The 23,244-nt window shown below is 33.7% G+C and overlaps 1 protein-coding gene and 1 pseudogene across 1 annotated transcript in view; both read right to left on the bottom strand.

Annotated features, from left to right (window-relative positions):
• The window catches only part of LOC145191148 (UDP-glucose:glycoprotein glucosyltransferase 1-like), a 421,900-nt gene that overhangs the window by 189,436 nt on the left and 209,220 nt on the right, over positions 1-23,244 (bottom strand). The window lies entirely within an intron of this gene.
• LOC149881727 (uncharacterized) lies at positions 1,152-22,208 on the bottom strand (annotated as a pseudogene).

A 23,244-nucleotide genomic window follows, 5' to 3' on the forward strand; every position in this document is an offset into this window, starting at 1 on the left:
CTATTGTTTATATAAACATATTGTTAAATTTTTTTAAGCCTGAATTAACGTTTAAGGTTTCCACCGTGCGCTAGAATTAATAGAACTTATGTATTTTTATGGTTTTTTTACCATATAAAAGCCTATATTTAATGTAATTTTTTATACCGTACATTAAGTCGGTAAACACTAAACAAACATATATATCAAGAGAATTAATGGTAAGTTGAATATATATATTATATTGTTAGTGAATTGTATAATAATTAACAGGGTTGTATGTGGCAAAATCGTGTTATAACATGAACTGACATCTTAACTCAATTCCCTCGTGCTACACTCCATTGACAAGTTGACTGTTGTTAAGTGTGGGTGTTTTATTACATTGTTCAGGTTTTTGATGTATCCTTTTAAATTATAGTTGGCAGCCTTTTGTTAGCAAATACTTTTACGTTGTTGAATCCAAAAATGGGTTTAGTTTTACGTTTGTTTTCTTTGGATGGGTTTAGTTTTATCTTAATATAGTTTAAACAACTACCTAATATGAATACAATTTATATGTATAATATAAATATTTTGATATAAATGAATAAAACATATATATACCTTAACTATATTGCTAGTATATGATTGGTGATTGCTTTAGACATGGCTGAATCAACAATATCGAAAAGAAGACAACAGTCACAAAATATTTGGTTGATAGGAAATTCTATTGATGCTCTGAGCCAAACAATTATTCCTACTAATGGGGATATCTTGAAATTATTTTATTCTATGTAAAAATTTGGTTGACATCTTCAAACGCCATAGATGCTCCTATCAACGACCTACAGTTTTGGAAGAACATGCAAATGTTTAAAAAAATTGACTCAGAAGCAGGGTTGGTACCCAAAAACCCAAACCCAAAAACCCACCCAAAAACCCACCCAAAAACCTAAGAGCAAAAACCCACCAAAAACCCAACTTACTGGGTTTTTGGTCTCAAGTTTTTCATTTATAACTTTTTCGATCATAAATTAGTTTCCATTTAACACTATAGGTTAGATGCTGCTCAAAAATTGTCCTAATGATAATAAAATAAGGAGTTGAGTATTACATATTTCATAAATGAAACTTTTTTTTCCCCTTGGAACAGCAATATTTAAACTTAAAAATTTAAAACAAAGTCATCAAACAATTTCGTCATCAGCAATTGTGCATCTTGATCTTAAGTGTCTGTAAATTCGTACAAGCATTTCAGCTTTCTCTATTCCTAAACGATTTCTAATTTTGCTCCAAATCATGCCAAAGGATGAGAAAAATCTTTCAATGGATCCAGAACTAGCTGGGCAAGTGTGCAAGTGCCGTAAAAACCTTGAAAATTTTGCAGGTAATTTTGAAGACTTAGACTCCCTCATTTCTATAATTTTCCACCAATTTGTTGCTGATGTTGTGCTTTTTACACTGTCATTAAATAAATGTCGGAAAACAATTAGCATCTTTTAGTTTAAATGCATAGTAGCCAGGCATAAATTCAGGATAGATTTCATTCAACCATTTCTCAGCTTCTTCTTCTTGACTTCTATTCAATGTTCTTCGTATGTAAATATTGAATATATCATCATATAAGTATAATATTACATTATAAAAGTAAGGGTATAAGATTAGTAAACTTAAATGGAAATTTTATTTTCTGGGAACTCTATTATTTGTTTAAATTTGATCACATTCAATTTTTTAATTATTTTACATTTTTATAGTATGTTACCTTCATATTTTGGATCTGTTAAATTAGCCAGAAAATGACATGGAATGATTGCTTTCTTAAACTTTTTTAAAAAATCATCTTTGTACAGAGCCAATTTTTTATCATGTATGAGGCTTTGCCAAATCTCAACTGCTTCAGACAATGTTGTATCGTCTGCCTGCAACTACAGCAAACACAATAATTTAGTTTATAATTATGTAAATAAAGTTAATGGTTCCAGAAATATGTAGTTTTAATATATTTACTATATTCAAATTTAATACATCTAGCAAATAACTAAGTAAACTAAATTATAAACCTTATCTAATGCAGCACCAATAATTTTTAGCTGTGCTTGTAAATTAATTGCTTCTCTTTGTATTGACAGATTGTCAATAAATCTTCCGATTAAGGATCAATTGACTCCATATGCTCACCTCTAATGGCAACATACAGGGAATGATTAGATATGTATGTCTTTACACAATCTAATTGGGAGTTCCAGCGAGTATCATTGGGTAGCTGTGGTATTTGTCCACCTTTTTCAATTAACCACTCCTATAGAATAATTGTTTAACGAAATTCAACAAAGAAATGTTAAAAAATAATCTTTGTGTACATTAGCTAGGATCTCATTTGCCATATTTATTACTTAGGCCTATATCATTAACGCTGTTTTATTTCATAACATTGCATCACAAAATATGATCAGTAAGTCAATAACAATCTAAAATTTGGTGCATACATGTGGTTGGTGATGATTACGAAAATATTTATGAATTTCTACAATATTCTTTATTATGGACTTCGAAGAGACATCCTTTTCAACTAAGTTTAGAAAATGAGCAGAGCAACCATATGTTATCAGCTTAGGGATTTCAGCTTGCAAAAGCTCTCTCATTTTAGACATTTTATTTTCATTGTCAGTGCTTACTGCAAATACCTAAAAATGAAAGTATAAATATATTTATTTTAATTAGTTTTCTTCTCATTAGTTAACTTTACTTAATTCAAACTTTAAATAGACTTATGCAAAATTATTATGAAAATATTCTATATAATATGCATTTTTCAAATTTTTATTGTAAATAAGTGGTTGTAATTATATATATATATATATATATATATATATATATATATATATATATATATATATATATATATATATATATATATATATATATATATATATATATATATATGTATATAACTACTAGGATATGCGGATTCTGAGCCATTGATACTTTTCCTATACTTAATGAATTGTAGATGTGGTTGTGTAAATTGTAATTAGTGTGGGGTATAGATATTTCCATTTTTGTATAAAAGTGTAATTTCTGTGCGAAAGTGTTTAATCGTAAGCTATTCCAAAGAGTTAAAAACAAGGTTTTAGTTTGTAGTGTCCTAGAGCTAGTGTGTGAATTCCGTCTTGTAAGATGTGCCTTTTGTCGTCGTTAGCGCTGAGTGCTACTTTGTTGATTTCTTCGGTGTAGACATTGTGAAGATGAGATCGGATAACATTCATGGTTGCGAGCTTTTCTGTCTTGTTCATTAAGCAGTTGTAATAGTCTTGATGAGTGATGTGTTTTTCAACGACTTTATTTTTAACCCCTTTGCATTTTTTCTCTTCTTTTTCATAGGTTTTGTAGGAGTAGAGTTTCGGTCGAAGTCCAACAAACTCTTCAATTTGTTTACCAGCAGCCTCGTCCTTGAACATGCCAATAATCTTTTTATTTTTACCTACCTTAAATCCAACGTTTTTAATGGCGGGATGATCTTTAGGAAAGTCGCTCGTGTCAAATTTTTCAAGTACGTCATCAGCAATGTCTTGATAAAAATCATCCGTTTCGATTTCATAGATGAGTGAGTCAGTGTCAGTCATGAGTAATTTTGCGCGATCTCCGTATTTAGGCTTGATGTAGTCATAGTGGTGTTCAAACATTAGAGTTTTACTTATGTCTAGAACACACAGTCCCAAGTAAACAGGCTTGTTGTAAAAGACATGTGTTCTCTTCATGTGAATCGCGATGAGGTTTTCATCAAAAATGGTATTTCGCTCATAATTAGGTTTTCCTGAGAATTTTAGAACATCTTTTCTAGTGGTGATAAGCCTAATATCAACATGCTTTAGAATATTCTCCATTGTTTTTCCAAACATGGAGTTATTCATGAGCTTAAAAAATTCCTTTTCAAATTCGTTTTTAGCTTTTGCTCTTAATCCAGTGTTGAGATCAATGTATGATTTCATGAAAGGTTCTTCTTCAAAGGTGATACCACGATGAATTTTTGTGATGATTAATCCCATTCGTTCATAACGTTTTAGGCTTTCATGGTGAATAACGTATTTTTCTTTATTGTTTAAATTGGGAACAAGCTTGTCGACTTTTCCAATAGTCATTCTTTCAGGAGCTAAAGGATAGTCATTGTGTAAATCGTGTAGACTTTCAGGATAGGTTAAATCGACTTCGAGAATACAAGGTATGGATTTCCAATTGGAGAGTTCATCCTCAGTCATCCATCTAAATCCTCTAACAGGAAGAGGTTTGCACATAGCCCAACCATAAAGGTTATTAGCATCCAAGTATTGAATGAATTTTGAAGGTTGTGAAGGATCGTACGAGTCTCCCATGTATTTGTTGTTAGCAGTTGCATGTCGTTTGGAGATCATGCAAATTCCACCGCGTATCCCTCTTTGAACCATGAGAAGCATATCAATATCGGTTAGAAGCTCTAAATGAATTCCAGTTAGTTTTAACATTGCATCCCAAGCCAAACCGGGTGAGGTGTAATACCAAGCAGGATCAAGTCTATAATAGGCACAACACACGTCTCTGAAATTTTCAAAGATATCAGCAAGTATCAAGACGTCGGACACGTTGTACAGCTCGTGGTAATCTTTAAACGTTTCACATTCAAATACCTTCCAAACGTTTTGAGCATGTGTATAGTCTTCGGAGCTTATTTCCTCATCATTCAGTTTGGAATGGAATGCTTCAATAGGAGGTAATTGCGTTTCGGAAAACTTTTCAATCGAGTTCATCCAGTCATAAGGGTAAACACCTTTTTTTCGCAATAATTCAAACTTTTCTCCTGAGTAACATTGAGCAACGTTTTTGCATTGATCATCAGTCAGATTTTTAGCCAAACTGTCTAATCTACCAGCCATGAATCTGCTGCTATCAATAAACCTCAATTCTTTCCATACTTCCTTTAGTTTACCTTTCTTATTAATAAATTTTCTCACTTTGATTTGTTTAGAGAAGCTGATATATTTTTCTTCATTGTTAGGTATACAAGTGATCTTTCCTTTTTCTCCACCTAATCTCTTGATGAACAAATGGCTGTCGTAGCCGGACAAATTATGGAAAATAATGGGAATGAATTTTGAAATTTTATAATCCAAGTTGCATTTGTTATGAGCAGCTCCTCGATACTTTCCGGTCAAATGACAATGGTCTAAGACTTTATCACCGTTAAGATCTTTATTGCAAATATGACATAGAGTTGCAACCTCAAAATTCTTTTCATCCTCATCAGTCATGACTTTCTTTTTTATTAAATCAATCTTGTCGAAAATCTTTATAAGATCAGCTTCAAGGCTGGTTACAAATTTTTGAGCTACATCATCGTCATCGCTTTCTGCTGTGTACATGACTGGTTCACCTTTGTAAAGCTTGTCGTTAAAGCATTTGATATAATAGCAGAAGGAGCTTGGAACATGCTTTTGGTATTGTTTGGTGTATGACTCTTTCAAATTCGGTGTGCAAGTGTTTATAGATTTGGTGAAACTTTCAAAGTCGGCATATACAACGTATGGAACCCTCATAGACTTGTTATAGTTTTTAAACTGAACGGTTGTTCCTTTTTTAGGAAGTTCAATTCTTACTGACGCGTTGTCATAACAATAAGGTTGATGATTGTAGAGCTTTTCTTCCTGGTCATAACCTTGCAAGCAATTTCTGCAATAATGTTGTTTTCTTTTACCTTTTGATGTTTGTGTAGACAACAATCGACTCAAACTTTTAATAAGACAGTAATGGTTAGTGTCTTCGTTTGAAATAAACAACAAATCAACACAGTGCTTTCGATCTGTAAATTTAGATACTTGCAAAGGGTAAAGTTTTTTATTTTCATACCCAAAGACGTTAATGCTGATAGTTGGGTTATTCACTTCAAACGTGTTGATTTTATGATAATCCACAGGAAATGTTACTCCTTCCCAATTCAACTCTTCTGATTTTAGAACCAAGTTTTCATCAATTCTTCCGTTATGCATATTTTTCAGATTCAAAGCTCGAATGACTGACCATTTAAAGCATTGGTTGTCGTCGTTTTCCATGTTGATGATTGCCTTTTTGTCTTTCAGCTCTTTAGACAGCTCCATGTAGGAAGAACCGCTGATAGGTTCGTAATCAGTAAAGTTAATGTCCATTCTTAAAATCTTAGACATGATACAATTAGATCCTAAAGCATTGTATTTGACACTACTTTCCAAGACTTTTTCTTCCATTTCACCCATGAGCGTTCTTACATCTGTAGCTGCTAGAATAATCTCTGATCTTGATGAAAAGGTTGCTCCCCTAGTCACTTCTTCACCAGTGATGATGCTTACAGATTTCATTTCACACGTTAAAATAATTCTAACCTTTGTGTTTCTTTCTCCTTCCATGGTTTGAATGGCAGACTCTCTTACCAAATTAAAAAAGGATGCAATGTCTCGGTATCGAGAAGAAGGTGTGTAAGAAAATTGTCTCACAGTATGCTCTGCCGAATGTTCAGTCATTTTAAACTTTACTATAATTGGTTTTGACACAGGTTGTACTATAATTGGTTTTGGCATGGTTTGTTTATACACTGTTCTTAATACAAGTGAATTGATAGACTTTATTTTTTTATCGATTTGTTCCACTGATTCGCTTACCTTCTTCTTGACTACTTCAGGAACGTAGGGTTCTACCCATTCTTTAATATTATTAAACTTAGTTTTAACATAAGACGCCACACTTTTTGTAACTGTTGTCAGACTTGAAAATAAACCAGGTCTTGGTGTTGGAACCGGTCTAGGTGTAATGACAGGTGTTGAATCGATAACCGGTGTGTTAAGAATAGAGGGTTCATCTCTTGTTACCTGATTTTGCAAGAGAGTAGAAGGTTTGAATGAAATCAACTCGCTAGACCTTGTTCTTGGGGCAGGCACAGGTCTTGGGGCAGGCACAGGTCTTTCAGGACTAACAACAAACCTTACTTTTGTCGGCTTTATTGAAACTTTTGTAGGCTTCATAGAAACTTTTACAGCTTGTTTAACAAGCCTCACCACGGTAGGTCTTTCATTAACAGGCAACGGTCTTGCCTCAGTCGTTCGTCTACGAGGAGCAGCAGGAGCAGAGACAACTCAAGGGGGAACAGAAGGCTGTAAAGCCATTAAAAGTGCATCCTTTCTCATTTTAGAATACCCTTTTATTTTTTGCCCTTTAGCAATTTCTTTTAATTCTTTCACCGTTTTGTTTTCCATTTTAATAACGCAAGATTTTTATTTATATCATTCTTCAATTTTTAAATTCAATATATAAGAATTTAAAAAATTCTCACGCTAAAAAATCTCATATTTGTATCCATCTACTACTTTTCCATTTCGTCTCGTAAAGTACTGCCAGCCATGCCCTGTCTTTTTCTTCGATTCATAAACAGACTTGTGTTTCACCACCTCACCAGTATCAACATGAGTTATTCTTAAACCTAAAGGATTATTTCTAATTAAACAAAGTCTCGCATATTTAGGATCAAGAGGCTTCTTTTCTTTTTTCTCATTTTTTCTAGGTCTTCCAACAGGTCTCACCTCTTTCGAGTTTTCCAAAAATGCATCTTTATCAATCAAGTTGTTTTCAACCGCAAGCATCATGAGCAACATTTTATTGTCAGACGTTTTGGAAACACCATTTTCTTTTAACAAATTTTTCAAAAACTTTCTTGTGTAAGACATCTTTTATTATATCAAGATTTTATTTAAATCAAATTCGATTTTTTTCATTTCTAACATCTGAAGAATTTTCATGGATACAAAGTATTCTAAAGTTTTCATACACAATGTCTTTGGAAGCGAGTGAATGATTTAAAATTGCGCTTTTTAGATTTCCAGAAATCTTTTTTTTCTCCTCGAAATCGCAATCCAAAACAAGCGCATACTTGTCAATCATTCTTAGCTTTTCTTCTTTAGACAAGCCTTTCCAAGTACTGAGATGTTCTTTGATTTTCTTTTCCATTCGTGAATATTCCGTCTCGCCACTCCATACAAGTCGGTAAAGCTTGTCTCTCTCTTCCTCACTGTACTCTTTTGGAATATTAAAATTTCCGTTTTCAGTGACGTAAACAGATTCGCGAAACACACCTGTTTTTCCAAAAGCAAGAAGCTCAAGATGTCTTTTTTTATTTGCGTCAGTCTCTTTTATACTGCATTCTAGAAAAAACGGAAAAAACTGTATCATTTTATTCTTCTTTTAACAGATTTAATCCATTTTTAAGATCATTTTTTGGCCTACCCACAGGTCGCTCTTCCTTCACGTCTTTAATCCATTCGTTTTTATCAATCAAGTTGTTTTCAACCGCAAGCATCATGAGCGACATTTTATTGTTTGAAGTTTTAGAAATTCCGTTTTCTTTCAGTAATTTTTTCAAATCCTTTTTCGTATATCTCATTTTTTTATTAAAAAAAATATTATTTTGAAGGGCACCTAATAAACAATATTCATTCTGCTTCCATCTGATTTAAGCCTAAGCAATTTATCAGAAATGAGGACAGCAAAGGCTTGAGTGTTTGCAGGAACGTTTGCATTGAATGTAGCTTTTATTTGCACATCTATCAATGAAGTTTTTAACCTCTCAGCCTGCTTGCTTACATCAAAAACAAAAAGAGGACAAATGTATCTATAATTTAAGGCAGACAAATTGGGTTGAGCTATAATTTCGTTTGTCCCATAAAGTCTATTGTCAAACTTAGATGCGTCTCTATAAGCTCTTGAGTATTTGTTGTTATTAAAGTCTAAATTGTAATCAACAGCAGGATACCTTTCACTGTTTAAGGTGACATACATGTTTTTCAAGTCGCAGTGATCAAAGACTGAAGGATTTAATTCTTGATTTCCAGATTTATTGGTTTGGAATCCAACAATGACATACCTAGGTCTTTCACTAGCAGATCTTGCGCTTAACCTCCAACTAAAGTTGTTTGATACAAGAACAGCGATGGTATCACATTGTCTAGATCTGAACGAAAATGGAACATCTACTTTTGATTCAATAATTTTGTAAAGATTGTTACTAGTTACAACAGAGGGTGTGACATGAGGCATAAACAAAGACAATTTAGTCAAATCCACTTTTCCTGCAGCTGTTGCAGCTGTTCTAAAAATAGCATCACTATCGCTCTTTCTCACAAGAGCAAGTGTATGCTTAAATCCATAGAGCACTTTATCGTAATCGTCGCAAAATCCAAAAATGTGCTTTAAAGGAATGCAGAACGAAAACGTTCCTTTTTCTTCAGGCTGTGGAATGATGTAATTTTGTCTTTGTTTATATCCAGTGTTGTTGACAAGATCTGCTAAAGCTGTTACGTCTCTTTGCCACAGCTGGTTCATACCCTCTGAAATTTGGAACTCTACTGGATATTTTAGGTATCCAATCATGGTGGTAGCGTGTCCAGGATCGTAAATGGTTTCCACCTCTTGATTCGACAACTGATAAGAAATCTGACTGAACATGTGCATGATACCGTTGTTAACCAAAGTAACGACATCTGCATCAGCATAGGAAGTTCCATCTGCTTTTAAAAGTCTTCCTTCAACCAAAAGGTAAGCCTCAGATGGAAGCGTGAACAAATCTTGCTGCTCAATATTGATTCTTATTTCTCCATCAACGTTTAGATTCTTATTCACTGGTTCGTATTCATGAAACTCAAATCTCTCAATTTCTTCATCAACAATAATCTCTTCTGTAAAATTTAAAACATCGGAATTTGCCATTTTTTATATGTCAAAGAAAAAAAAATTTTAGATTTCACAAGTGAAATACTCATGCAATCAAAAGCCCATTTCCCTTTTTTACCAGGTCTTGTATTCTAATCGCTTTGTTCTTCGACAATCCTGATCCAAACATGGAATATTCATCTATAACTGGTGCTGCTCTGTTAACAATGCTTGAAATAATTTCTTTGCTTTTAAGGCTGAGATCATTCTTTGCAGCTTCATGTGGCTTTGAAGTTCCAGTCTTGGCATACAATTTCTCAATGGTCTTTTTGCTTTTATCAATAGCTACATCTCTAGCAGTGGAAATGGCTGTAGAAGCTAGCTCTTTTCCTGCAGATTTAGTAGCCATGATTGCTTCTCTTCCCAGTTCAGTTTTTGCAATTTTATTAGCCAAAGTAGATGCTGCTCTTGAAGCGCTTGAAGCTGCTGCTCTTCTCAAGAAATTCTTAAGCGTGTCAATTATCCCACTTCCACCCATAATATGCTTCTTAACATATCTATTTCTATAAACGATCATTTTTATTTCCATAGATTTTTTTTTATTTCATATAGATATACGCGATCATAGCCTTGTACTCGTCTTTATTAATCCTATTCTGTCTCAACAGCTCATCGCAAATGGAAACAGCCACATTTCTCGACTCTTTATTTCCAGCATGCCATGCAGCGATACTCAAGTTGAGCTTTTCCACAAGAGCATTTGGATCGCTCGGAAGAATAATGACGCCATGACCTTTATTACCCTTTTTATTCATCATGAATTTTTCCCAAATAGGCTTTATAATCGTGACGTATTTTTCAGCTCTCGAAGCTTTTGGTCTGTTTGGATTTACATCAGATTCCATTGCATGCGTTTCGACCAGTATTTTTTCATAATTTTTAAGGTCGTCATCAGTGTACTTGGTTTTATCAGGCTTGGATCTTGAGATCAGCTCCCAAAGTCCTATTGTTCCATTATACTTTTCTCCACCAATAATGACGTCGTTTTCATCGATGGTTACTTCTTCTTTACCGATATGCAATTTTCCACCTTCTGCATGAATTCCAAAAACTCTATCGCATAATTCTTTTTTCGATGCATATTTAGCCATGTAGTAACTCGCAACACCTCCTAAATTCATTCTTTTAATTGACGACGGCTCGCTTTCTGGGTAAGTCAAAGCCAGTGGAGTGTTTTCAGCCTCTCTGTATGCGATGCTCTTTAGTTCGTTTTGCATCTTTTCATTGCTTTCAATCAGAGGCTTGTAAAGCTTGCTCAAATCAGTCTGAAGATTAGCATCATAAATATTTTCATTCAAACTATCTTGATATATTCTTTTTCTTCTTTCAACAAATTCTCTCACAATTTCATCTCTCTTGTTAGGGTCTAGTATTTTAAAAAAGGACATTTTTTAAAACACAAGAAAAAAACTTAAACGCAGACTTATCTGTGTTTTTTTAAATTAGTTTTTTAAATTAGTTTTTCTTAGATTCGCAAGCGAATCCGTGGAAATCTACGATTTCTTAAACATATTGTTGAACGCTTTTATCGCATCTTCTCTTCCTTTTTGGATCAACGACTCTTTAGTTATCTCGTCAATGTTGGTTTTTGTTTTAGTTCTTATTTCTTTCATCAAGCTCTTAAACTTTTGAAGCTCGTCTAAAATCAATTCATACTCTGAATCGCTCACAACGTTGTCTACTAAAGCCTTTGAAATGTGACTGTTGATGGTGTTCAAGTTCGACTCTGCCAACACTTTAATCTTTTCATGCTTCTCCGCTTTTAATGATAGTTTTGTGTTGACTTGTCCTCCTACAATGGATAAAAACCCCATTCCAATAGCCACACCTTCACACGCAATCGCAACAGGGGCAGCAGCGATGGTGCTCAAAGTTCCAATTCCAACAACTCCAAGTGCAACACCACCTGCTTGCAACGTAGTGTCTACAAAAGTAATGATTCTGAAAGCGCGATGGTATTTTTTGCTCAAATGTACTCTCTTTTTCCTCTCGTTGTCCATCTCTTTCTGAATCTCGCTTATTTTCTGAAGACGGTAATTGTGTCCTTCATCTGCAGGAGCTGTTGGAAGAACTGGATAAATTTTAGATTTAGCATCGTAATTGTATTCCATTTTTTTTATTAAGCGAAAAAAAAATATTTTTTTTTACTCATTGATGAAATTGACAAAGCATAAACTTTCCCCTTTTTTAATAATGACATCTGACTTGCTGTTATTGTGAATTTCCATGATCACATTATCCACCGACTCTGATAGTATGATGCTGTGGTTGAAATAATCCAGTTTTGATTTTATGCTTTCCCTCAAATTCACTAAAGCTAATCCGCTTTTAAGTTTTATTCCAAACATAAAAATTATTTTCTGATGGCTCAGTTTATTTAGTGTTATGTTTTTTTGAGCAAATATTTCATATCTAGCTCCTACTTTTGAGGGAGGATGCTTTAAATACATGTCGAAAAAAAGAAATGATTTATTACACGTCTTTCGATCATAATGAAAAATTTTTTTATATACATTAGTTTCCATTTTTATTATTACAAAAAAAAAAATTTTTTTAATACATCATTCCATCTTGAATTTTCAATTCTTCAAAAAGAATTAAAAATCTGTTTAAGCAGCAGAAGCACACACTCTATATTTATCCTTATGAAAACCTTTACGCAATGCTTCAATCTTTAATTTATTTCTTTTCTCCTCCTCCTCATCAATGTATTCCACGCTTTCATCTTCGCTTTCATATCCATTCCACAAATACCTTATACTCTCATACGTTTCATCTTCGCTTTCATCATCTTCGCTTTCATCATCTTCGCTTTCATCATCTTCGCTTTCATCATCTTCGCTTTCATCATCTTCGCTTTCATCATCTTCGCTTTCATCATCTTCGCTTTCATAACGATTAAGCCTTAAACTATATCTATAATCTTCTCTTAAATCTTCAAACATTTCAAGCATATCGTCAGTTAATTCATCTTGTAAATCTAACATATCTCTTTCAAGTCTATCCAGATCTCTTTCAATACTATACAGATCTTTCCACGGTATGTTTTGCCCCATTGAACTCATTAGTTCTTTTATTGCATTCATTTGTTCTATTATTTCACTCTGTCTCATCTTCAGTTTATATATCAATAGAAATTTATTTAAGTCATTTTCAAAAATTTTTTTCATCTGTACATTAGATCCTTTGGATCCATGGAATTTCACTTGTGAAATTTTTAAGCGTGATAATAGACTTGTCCGAGAAGAAGGTAAAAGCTTCCGGATTGACCGACTTGAGCATCACCAGAGTTGAGCGTGACAACGAGTCTTCTACCAGCTGCGACAGTAGGCATAGAATCTGCTTCTCCGAAATTTCTGTAAAAGGTGATGGTGGTGGTGGAACCGATGGAGGATGTGGATTGATACAACAGTCCAGTCGATTTGTTGTTAAACGATGCTACATTTGCTCCATTCCATGAGGACAAGTAAAAATCTTCCAATCCAGAGGAGGAAAAAATACATGTACTGTCACCGTCATATCCTGGAAAGTAGGTGTAATTGTTGGTGTTGTAAGGTGTCCAAGGAGTGAGTACAGTGCCGTTACCTGGAGGTAAATTTCCGTCGTACATTCTAACTCTAGATTCCCACCAGTTTCCAGAAGCGCCGATGATGTGCACTCTGATGTATTTCAACGACAAACCATTTCCTTTCCCGTTGGTGTTCATCAAAACGTATTCACTACCATAAGTGGTGTTCAAATATCGAAACGTTCTGCAATACAGCTTGAAAAGAGGGATGCTAGCAGGAATAGAAGCAAGTGTGGAAATGAACGGTTGAATCCAATACGTGATGGCGGTGTTATTTCTGTTTACCAGTTGAATGGAGATGTCGTTTCTGAAAGGCATGTCCAACGTCAAATATCCTCCCAATGAAGTGGTGTTATACATGTTGCAACCTTGCACAGAATTGGCGTAAAAAGCTCCTCCCAAAGGAGAAAAAAGCAAATCAGTGGCGAGACCAGTTGCGTCTACGCCGACTCCTTCTGTGGTTTCTACATAATTCCCCACATTGATCTCTCCGTCAGTAAAGATTCGAATGAAAACTTGGCCAGGAATATTGGTTCCAGAGGAGCTGTATAAAGCCAGCCACAATCTTCTCAGCACACCAGATTTTCCAGAAAACGCAAACACAGGAGAAGTGGTTAGCGCCGCAACCGTCTGAGACTTGAATCCCAAACTGGTAAAGCTAGAGCTTGGAACGACACTTGTCAAACTCGATTTTTGCAACAGCAAGTCGACATAATTTTTTGTCGCTCCATCTTGTGCGTTGGTTGGATCAAGCACGTTAATTAATTTGTGCGAGTTCAAATCCAAATCTGTAGTTCCCACAGTCGTCCCACCCGAAGCATGCGTATCGACGTAATTTTTCGTAGCTGAATCTGAGGCTGATGTAGGTTCAGCTAAATTAATCAGTTTATGAGCTGTCATGTTAATGTCTACGTAAGAAATATTATTGTAAGAGACTTTGGTGTCTACATACCCTTTTGTTGCAGCGTCTTTTAAATTGGTAGGATCGCTCACATTAATCAGTTTGTGAGAGTTCATGTCGATGATTCCCGTGATTGTGCTGGATCCGTCGGTTTTAACACACAGGCTCGAGCTGACGTCTACGTAATTTTTTGTGGCAGCGTCGTGAAGATTGGTCGGTTCATTCAAGTTAATCGCCTTGTGGAAATTTAAATCCAAATCTGTAGTTCCCACTACAGTGCCAGTACCACCCGAAGCATGCGTATCGACGTAATTTTTCGTAGCAGCATCGTGTGCGTTAGTCGGTTCACCCATATTGATGATTTTATGAGAGTTGTAATCTAAATCTGCAGTGATGGTGCTGTTTCCATCCGTTCTGACATAGAGATCACCTGTTATGGTTGTTGATGAAGAAGGATCATAAAAATACCTTCCCAATTCAGTTCTTCCAAATTTGTCAATCATTTTATATAGACACGACTTTTTTTTCACCAAAGTGTGTTAACAACGCTTTGAAAGCCATAGTAGTCTTGATGAGTGAGATGACTTTCAATTCTTCAAAAGAATTAAAAAGAACATTGACATTTATCATTGCAGTACATGACAACATTTAGGCTGTTGTGAGCTTTTACATTGGGATGCATTCGACACCAACGACCTAATTGTCTAGCGTAACCAATTTGTTGACCAGCGCTTAATTGACAACCTTTGAAAATGATATTAAATTGAGCGTAAAAGTAACCACTCGATCTGAATCCCACTGATCAAAGTCTTGAGGTATAGTTTTTACTAAATCTTCCATCTTTTTTATTTCTACCGTGATTTTTTTTAAGCTAATTTAATTTTTCTTCCTGTTTACCACAAGGTGTTAATAATGCTTTGAAAGTCATCCCCTTCCTGTAATTTTTTCAAGACGTAAAGACACAAGTGACCGCAATAAGACGTATTACCAAACTGTACTCTCTCGCTGTTGTAAAAGACTGGGCTTTTTAAATAATCAATGAGCTCAACAAGAGGAGGCTGAGCATAAGAGTCAAAGCTGTATTTTTTATCCCCATCTTTATACCAACACACCCAATGAAATCCATCTGTGCTAGAATCTCCCGTGTTGACAATACCACATTCTTTTTTTCTTGTCTTTTTTGGCAATTCATCCCTCACAAACACACCTCTAAAGTTTTTAATTTCAAGCTTTTTCACAGCATCTATTAATTGAAAGTTGGTCAGAGGTTTGTTCGGTAGTACAATTCCTTCAACGTTGATCATTTTTTAAAATTCATAAAATTTTAAAAAATTCGAAGAATACCATGGGTTTTTACATTTCATCATCCTGTTCTATTTCATTATCCGATTCTTTCACCTCTAAATTCAAGTCTTCACACATCATAATGCTATTAGAAAAAGTTGCATTTTTTACGATGGCGGCTTCAACCAGTTTAACTTGAATAGACACAATCGAAGGGCCAATATACACCCCCTCAATTCTAAGTCCTCCAATGGCATAACATCTTTGATTGATAAAATCATGTCCAGAAGATCTGACCAAATTTTTATTACTACGCTCCCCTTTGACTCCATTTTTTATATCAAGATCTGTTTTCTTTCTATGAAATACAGAAGTAATAAGTATTTCGTCTTTCTCATTTTTATCTATAAACGTCTTTGCATAAAACACAGGAGATACTTCAGGATGATCAGGTTTATATTTTAAAATACTCAATTCGTTTGAATTAATTTGCTTTTTTCTTCCTCCCTTTTTAAGTTTGGCTGACAATTTATCCACTTCACCTCTAATAAAAAAAGTAATCTTTTCCATTGTACTATTAAACTTTTCTTCTTCTTCTGTCTTTCCCTTTTTAGCATCAAAGCAAACGAAGGGCATGGAATATCCAGTCAATTTTTGTGTTGCTGGATCTTTATTCTCGCATACACCATACGAAAATAATATAGGTGTTCGTAATACAAGAGGACCATCTCCAGTTGGATAAGAATATTTTACTGGCACTTTTTGATATATGACTGGTTTGGTCGCCGCGTAAATTTCTCCAACTGATAATTTACTCTCATCAAAACTTTCAATTGTAATAAAATTCATTTCTTTTCTATATGCAAGATTTTATTTAACTCAAAATCAAAATTTTTTAGATCTGTGGAAATTCGAAGAATTTTAAAGATCACTTCTTTATTATCCTAACCCTTTGACAAGGATTTAGTAAAATTCTCATCATATAAATCATTTTATTAGTTATAGCACAGTATCTATGCAAGTTAATTATGTATGTCTTCAATTCCATATTTTCCATATCAAAATAAAATTTCTGTTCCAATTCAGACTCATCATCAACCAATTCAGTATGAAGATAATACATCTTTTCAAGGATATCATACATATTATCTAAATTCACTGCTTCATACATACTACAACGTAATTCATTCAACATCAATTGATACCTAGACATGAACTTATTCAAGTCAATATGTTTCATACATTCATACATATCATCTTCAAGCACATTTATTTTTTTAATCATCTTATTCATTATCTCATTCATTTTTTTTCTATATACAAGATTTTTATTTAACTCAAAATCAAATTTTTTTTTCTTGCCATACAAAACGACGCGTCTATTTTTGCAAACGTATCAATTCTTCATTATTCACCCACGAGTTGAATGAATCTGGATATCCTAACCATTTGACTAAAAATCTGTTCTTTTGCTTGCGAATGACTTTTTCAATTCTAAATATGTCTTGATCGACCTTTTGCATTTCTTGTTCATAAAATGTACCTTGTATTTCTTCGCTGTGATGGTCTGATATTTTATACGTAGGCGGGTCTGTGTACTGAATTTTTGATATAGTAAAAACCTCTTCAGTCCATCTCGGCGTATACCCTTTTTCAAAATGAGACTTCTTTTTCACGATCCTCACTTGATCACCTATGGAAAATTTTGGTTTTGCTGGTAATGTTTGATCCTTTCCATACAGATTCCACCATACCCTACCTTTATTCTTTTCATCGCTAGCTTCAACTGGTGTCATTTTGATAGAAGAGTGTTTGGTGTGGTTGTTGTTATCAACCATTTTGTCTAAAACGTTAATGTATTTATTGGTGTTGTTAGCTGAAAATTATTTAAACATTTTCTCTTTCATTGTTCTATTCCATCGTTCAACAACGGAACTTTTTTCTTCATTTTCAGTGGAGTATAATTGCACACCTAGAGCTTGTACATGCTTGTTGTAAAACTCTTTTCCTTTATCCACCCACATTTTGACGCACTTTCTCTCCTCAAATATTTTGCTTAGAGCGCTAGCTACATCAACTCCAGTTTTACTCTTTAACGGAACAATCCATCCATACTTTGAAAACACATCAATAACCATGAGCAAGTATTTAATTCCGTTGTTGAATTTTGAAAACGACTGCATGTCAACCAAATCTACAGCCCATATTTCATCAATCTCATTCACAAACACTTTTCTTCTTCTGAAATGATGTATTACTGGTTTATGAAGCTCGTTTGCAAGTTGATCAGTCCATTTCAGGTTCTCTGGTGGTTTTTTTTAAGATCCTTTAGATCTTTGATTTTTTTAACACCTAATCCGAATTTGGCTTTGGCTTTGATGATGGGTTCGATGATTTTTCGCTCGTTTATTTCTCTCTGAGTGGGATTTTGTATAGAGTTCATTTCTTTAAGCATCATTCGATCTGCTAAATTTCTGTTTTGCTTGTCGTTAAAATACTTGTAAGCTAAATTATGGTGATATGCAGCATTGTCTACTCTATCCACCGGTTTGCTCCAATCTTGATACATGTCTGTGGAAGTGAGTCTTTTATCTAAATTGGTACCAGGTCCTGCAAAGTTCATACCTGGAACGTGCATTTCTCCTGGAAACTTTGCCCATGGAAGTTTTATTTTGTTAGAGAGCTTGTTGATCGATTCCACCAAGTCTCCTCCGCTAAGCGCATGCGCAGAAACAAACTTGCATATAGTCGTTCCGCAGATGACGCAAGTTCCTTTAAGCATATTTCTATTGCTTTTGCTTATAGCATGATGCAAGTTGTTCGTTTCTGTTATTCTTTTACATTTAACGCAATACATTTTTTTTATATTCAACATAATAAAAAAATGGAAGTGATTGATTTGTCATGGAATGTAAATAAAAGCAAAAGGAAAAACAACAAACTTTTACCTAGAAGTATACGTGGAATCATTATTGGAAAATCAGGTTGTGGTAAAACGACGCTGCTGCTCAATTTACTTTTAAGACCTGGTTGGCTAGACTATAACTGCTTGCAAGTCTTTGGAAAATCTCTTTTTCAGCCAGAATATAAAATATTAAAAAACTCATTTGAGAAGAAATTACCGAAAGAAGATATTCTTGATTTGTTTAACATTCAAAGCAAAATTGAACAATTAAACGTGAGTCCTGAATGTGTTATTGACGAAATTTCAAAAAAATGGAATAACACAGAGGATATGGAATGTCAATTTTTTGAAACAGCAGACGATGTGCCAGAACCAGAATATCTTGATTCATCCAAAAACAATTTAATGATCTTTGATGATTTGCAATTGACCAAACAAAACAAGTGTGAAAAATACTATATCCGAGGAAGGCACTCTAACGTCGACTGCTTTTACCTCGCTCAAAACTATTTTATGCTACCTAGACAAACCATCCGAGAAAACGCCAATTTCATTTGCTTGTTTCCTCAAGACTTGAAAAACATTAACCACATTTACCAAGATCATGTTTCAAGCGATATGAAAATAGAAGAGTTTAAAAAGTTTTGCAAGTATTGCTGGTCTCAACCTCACGGATTTGCCGTCATTGACTTATCCTCAAAAAAGGATTGTGGAAAATATCGAAGCGGATTTGACAATTTTTTTTTTCCCAACTCTATATAAAAAGATGAGCGGATTTTATCTCCTTGCAAAAGCAAAAAAAGAAACTCCAACCGTAAGAAACAGCGTCATCCAAACTGAGTTTGACAACCCCATCGAATTCGAACCGAATAAAAAGTATAAAATAGCTCTTGTTGGCTTTGACACTGTTCACAGTTACACCAACATCAATTCGACAAATAATGTTTTCAGATACAGCCCCAACGCTGGTTCAAACAGCTACACCATTTTCATCGAAGAAGGAGCGTATGAAATTAGCGAGATTAATAATTATCTTCAGAATGAAATGGAAAAACAAGTTGGAAACTTGTATAGAGCGGATGGTGTTGTTATCGGTGCAAACCTAACCACTTTAAGATCTACACTTAAATTTGGAAAACCTGGATCTACAACAAAATATTGGGTGGATTTCAACGTGAATAACAGTTTAGCTACTGTTCTTGGATTTAATAAAGCAGAATATACCTATATAGAGAAAAAAGAAGATCCGACAGATCCTAATAAAGTAACAAGTTATTTTGACTATTACGAATCTGAATCACTTTCGAGAATAGACGATATAAGCATCATCAGAATCACAAACGATGTTATCGGATCATCTTATGATAACGGAAAAAGATCATCTGACATTTACTCTTTTCATCCTGACTCTCCTCCAGGCTACAAAATTAGCGAAAAGCCTTTCCACTTGATATACTTGCCTATCATGGTGGGTAGAATTTCAAGAATGGAAACAAGAATTGTAGATCAAAACGGTAACTTGATCGACTTTAGAGGTGAAGACATTATCCTTAGATTTCACGTTAGAGAAAGAATAACCTCTGTGCTCCAAGACCTTTTTACGAGCAGCGCAGTTCAGCGATAATTTTTTTCTTTTATTTAAAAATGAGCTACCAAAAAGTAAAAATAAACATTTCACAAAGTCAATCTGACAAAATAAAAAAAGCGATCCAAGAAAAAACTGATGTCAATATAAGACTATCTCATTCAGATCTAGAAGGTGAACATGTTCTAGCAGTGACAAAATCTCAACTCAATAGAATCACAAAAGCATACACTAACGGAACTGGAGTCACACTCAAACTGAGCAGAAAACAATTATCATACAACTCAACCATTGAAGGCGGATTTATCGGAGCTCTTTTACCGTTATTAGGTATGTTAGGCAGCACTCTTGCAACAAGAGTAGTTCCTGCTCTAGCCACAGGATTGTTAGCAGGTGTAGGTTCTTCTGCTGGCTCTGCTATGGTTGATAAAATTGCAGGAAGAGGAATCGTTTACTTGAAAAAGAATGGAAATGGAATGAAAATGACTGCTGCAGGATCAGGAATCTTTTTAAGACCTTGGGTAAAACCTACTATTGGTGAAGGACTCTTTGTTAAAAATGGAAAAGGTTATCAATCTATTGGATCTGGATTATTACTCGGTCCAAACTCACCCTTCTCAAGCATTCCCTTTTTAAATTTAATCTTGTAAATGACTATTTTATATATTTATTACTGATATGTAAAATCATTCTTTATTAATTTTACTCGTATCTAAATTTGCTTTCATATTACTAATAATATTTCCACTATAATTGCGATAAATTCTTTTTGCTGAGAAAGCATTCGATAACCTTTTATTTGTTGTTTTTTTCATTTCAATATGATTATATATATCAGTAGCAGATTTTAATATTCCCAAAAATTCTTCGAATGGTATTATTTGAATCATTTCTATAAACGATATTTTAGCACACTTTGGAAGCTTTCGAACGTTTTTTTCGAATTTAATATATCTACTAGATTTCTCAGTACAACATTTCACTTCTTTACCACTAAGCATATTAGTAAGGTCAACTTTATTTATTGCATCCATTTTTTAATTACATAAGAAATTTATTTAACTCAAAATTAAAAAAATTTTTTTTTCATCTGTACATCTTACAAGACGGAATTCACACACTAGCTCTAGGACACTACAAACTAAAACCTTGTTTTTAACTCTTTGGAATAGCTTACGATTAAACACTTTCGCACAGAAATTACACTTTTATACAAAAATGGAAATATCTATACCCCACACTAATTACAATTTACACAACCACATCTACAATTCATTAAGTATAGGAAAAGTATCAATGGCTCAGAATCCGCATATCCTAGTAGTTATATATATATATATATATATATATATATATATATATATATATATATATATATATATATATATATATATATATATATACACACACACTTTAAATACAAAAGTTAGCTCACACTTACATCTTTATTGAAGGTTTCTTTTGCAACTTTGATTGCATCCTTAGCAGCCAGAGTGCAATAATCTGCTGTTTTTGAATGGCTTCCAGCATCAACTGCAGAAATGAGATAGGGTTTACTTCCATTATGGATACTATGAGCAATTATAGGATCATTACGGACTGTACTCCAACCATCTTGAATTAGGGTAATAGTACAATCATCAACAAGATCACTTTTCATTGAACTGATTACTTCTTTATTTACCTTTACTAAGAGTTCTGAAGATATCTGCTTTCTATTTGGTGGCTCGTATCCAGGTCTTAGTTTTTTAATCAGTTTGATAAATTCAAGATTTTCTACTACGTTGAATGGTATATTTGCTGAAAAGAAAAACCTTGCGACTTGCAAATCCAGTTCGTCCTTCTGATTACTTGTTGTTGTAGCAACAAATTTAGAAATGGATGTTTGTCGTTGCACCTTCAATGGATTTGAATGAAAAATTGAAGAATAAGAATCATCACTAATAACACTGCAACAAACTTGTTCTTCATCTTCTGACTGGTTAGACATATTTTAAGCTGCAGATGTAGATGGCCTTGACTCTAAGACTGATATTTTGCTAAATACTTCTATGGAATCATTTGCACTTCCTTTTTTTATTCTTCTGCATTTGTCTAAATGGCTCTTAACTCTCTCTATTTTTTTAGTTATGCTTTCTTTTCAATAATTACATATTACTCTATTTGGTTGATCACCTAATATGGTCACTTCATTCCACTCATTAGCCTTATTTCTTCCTCCTGAATGATACTTTGGCATGTTGAAGGATATGTAATCTACTTATACTTTATATTTAATTAAAATTCTAAAACAATATCTATATTCAAAATTATCTTAATGTATTAGAAAAAAATGTAATCTCATTACTAACTTAGCTGTTGTATAAGTCAACATACCTGTAAAAAGGAAAATAGCTTTTAGATAACTATAAGTTAATCCAACTTTGTCACTACAGATTTGTATCAAGCTAGAGATTTGGTTTTAGCAAAAACCAAAAAACCCAAAAAACCAAAAACCCAAAAACCCAGCAAAAACCCAGTTGAGTAGGGTTTTTGCTCAAAAACCCGAGTTTTTGCCAACCCTGCCCAGGAGTAGCAGAAGCAGCTTTGATAGCTTAAACAAGACATGATGCAGAAGCAGCTTTGAAGCTCAAACAATATGAATCAAAACGTGAAAGTGAGCTCTCTAATTGGAAAAAATTCCAGGCTTCGTTATGATCTTTTGAAAGTCAATACTAAGTGGCTTTCACTATACCCCTATGAATGGTCAGAAAATTATGAATTTAACTACATATCTGGGATATTAAAGGACCTAAAAGTTGTCAACGATTTAGAGGAAAGGTCAGTTAAACTAGTTACTAACTTTAATTAAAGTCTAACACAGGATGAAAATCAAAAGTAGTGCCTTTTCCAAGTAGTGGAACAGCATTGAAGGAACATACCAAAGTTTGATAAAGCATCAATGTTGATGAAAAAGTAGAACTCTTTTTAATAAATATGTATGTAAATGCATGAATACAACTCTGTTGGACTTATTGGAACATCAGTTACCAACATTTTCTTTTATAATGGAAATACATATTTTTACAATTTATACAGTTTTTATTTTATTATAATTTTTCTTTTGTAAATTTTATCTTGCATTTCCAAGTCTAAATATGTTTTAGTGAATTTGAATATAATATAGAAACATTTTGATTTAATATCTGTAACATTGTTTCCAATTGATTAGTTATATACAAATAAAAGGAACATTAATGTTTTCTATAACTTTGCTTTGTTACTCATTTCATAAA

This window comes from Hydra viridissima, unplaced genomic scaffold (assembly GCF_058129835.1).
Source record: "Hydra viridissima isolate aposymbiotic clone 2 unplaced genomic scaffold, HvirCarnegie_v1 scaffold_11, whole genome shotgun sequence".
Taxonomy (NCBI): domain Eukaryota; kingdom Metazoa; phylum Cnidaria; class Hydrozoa; order Anthoathecata; family Hydridae; genus Hydra; species Hydra viridissima.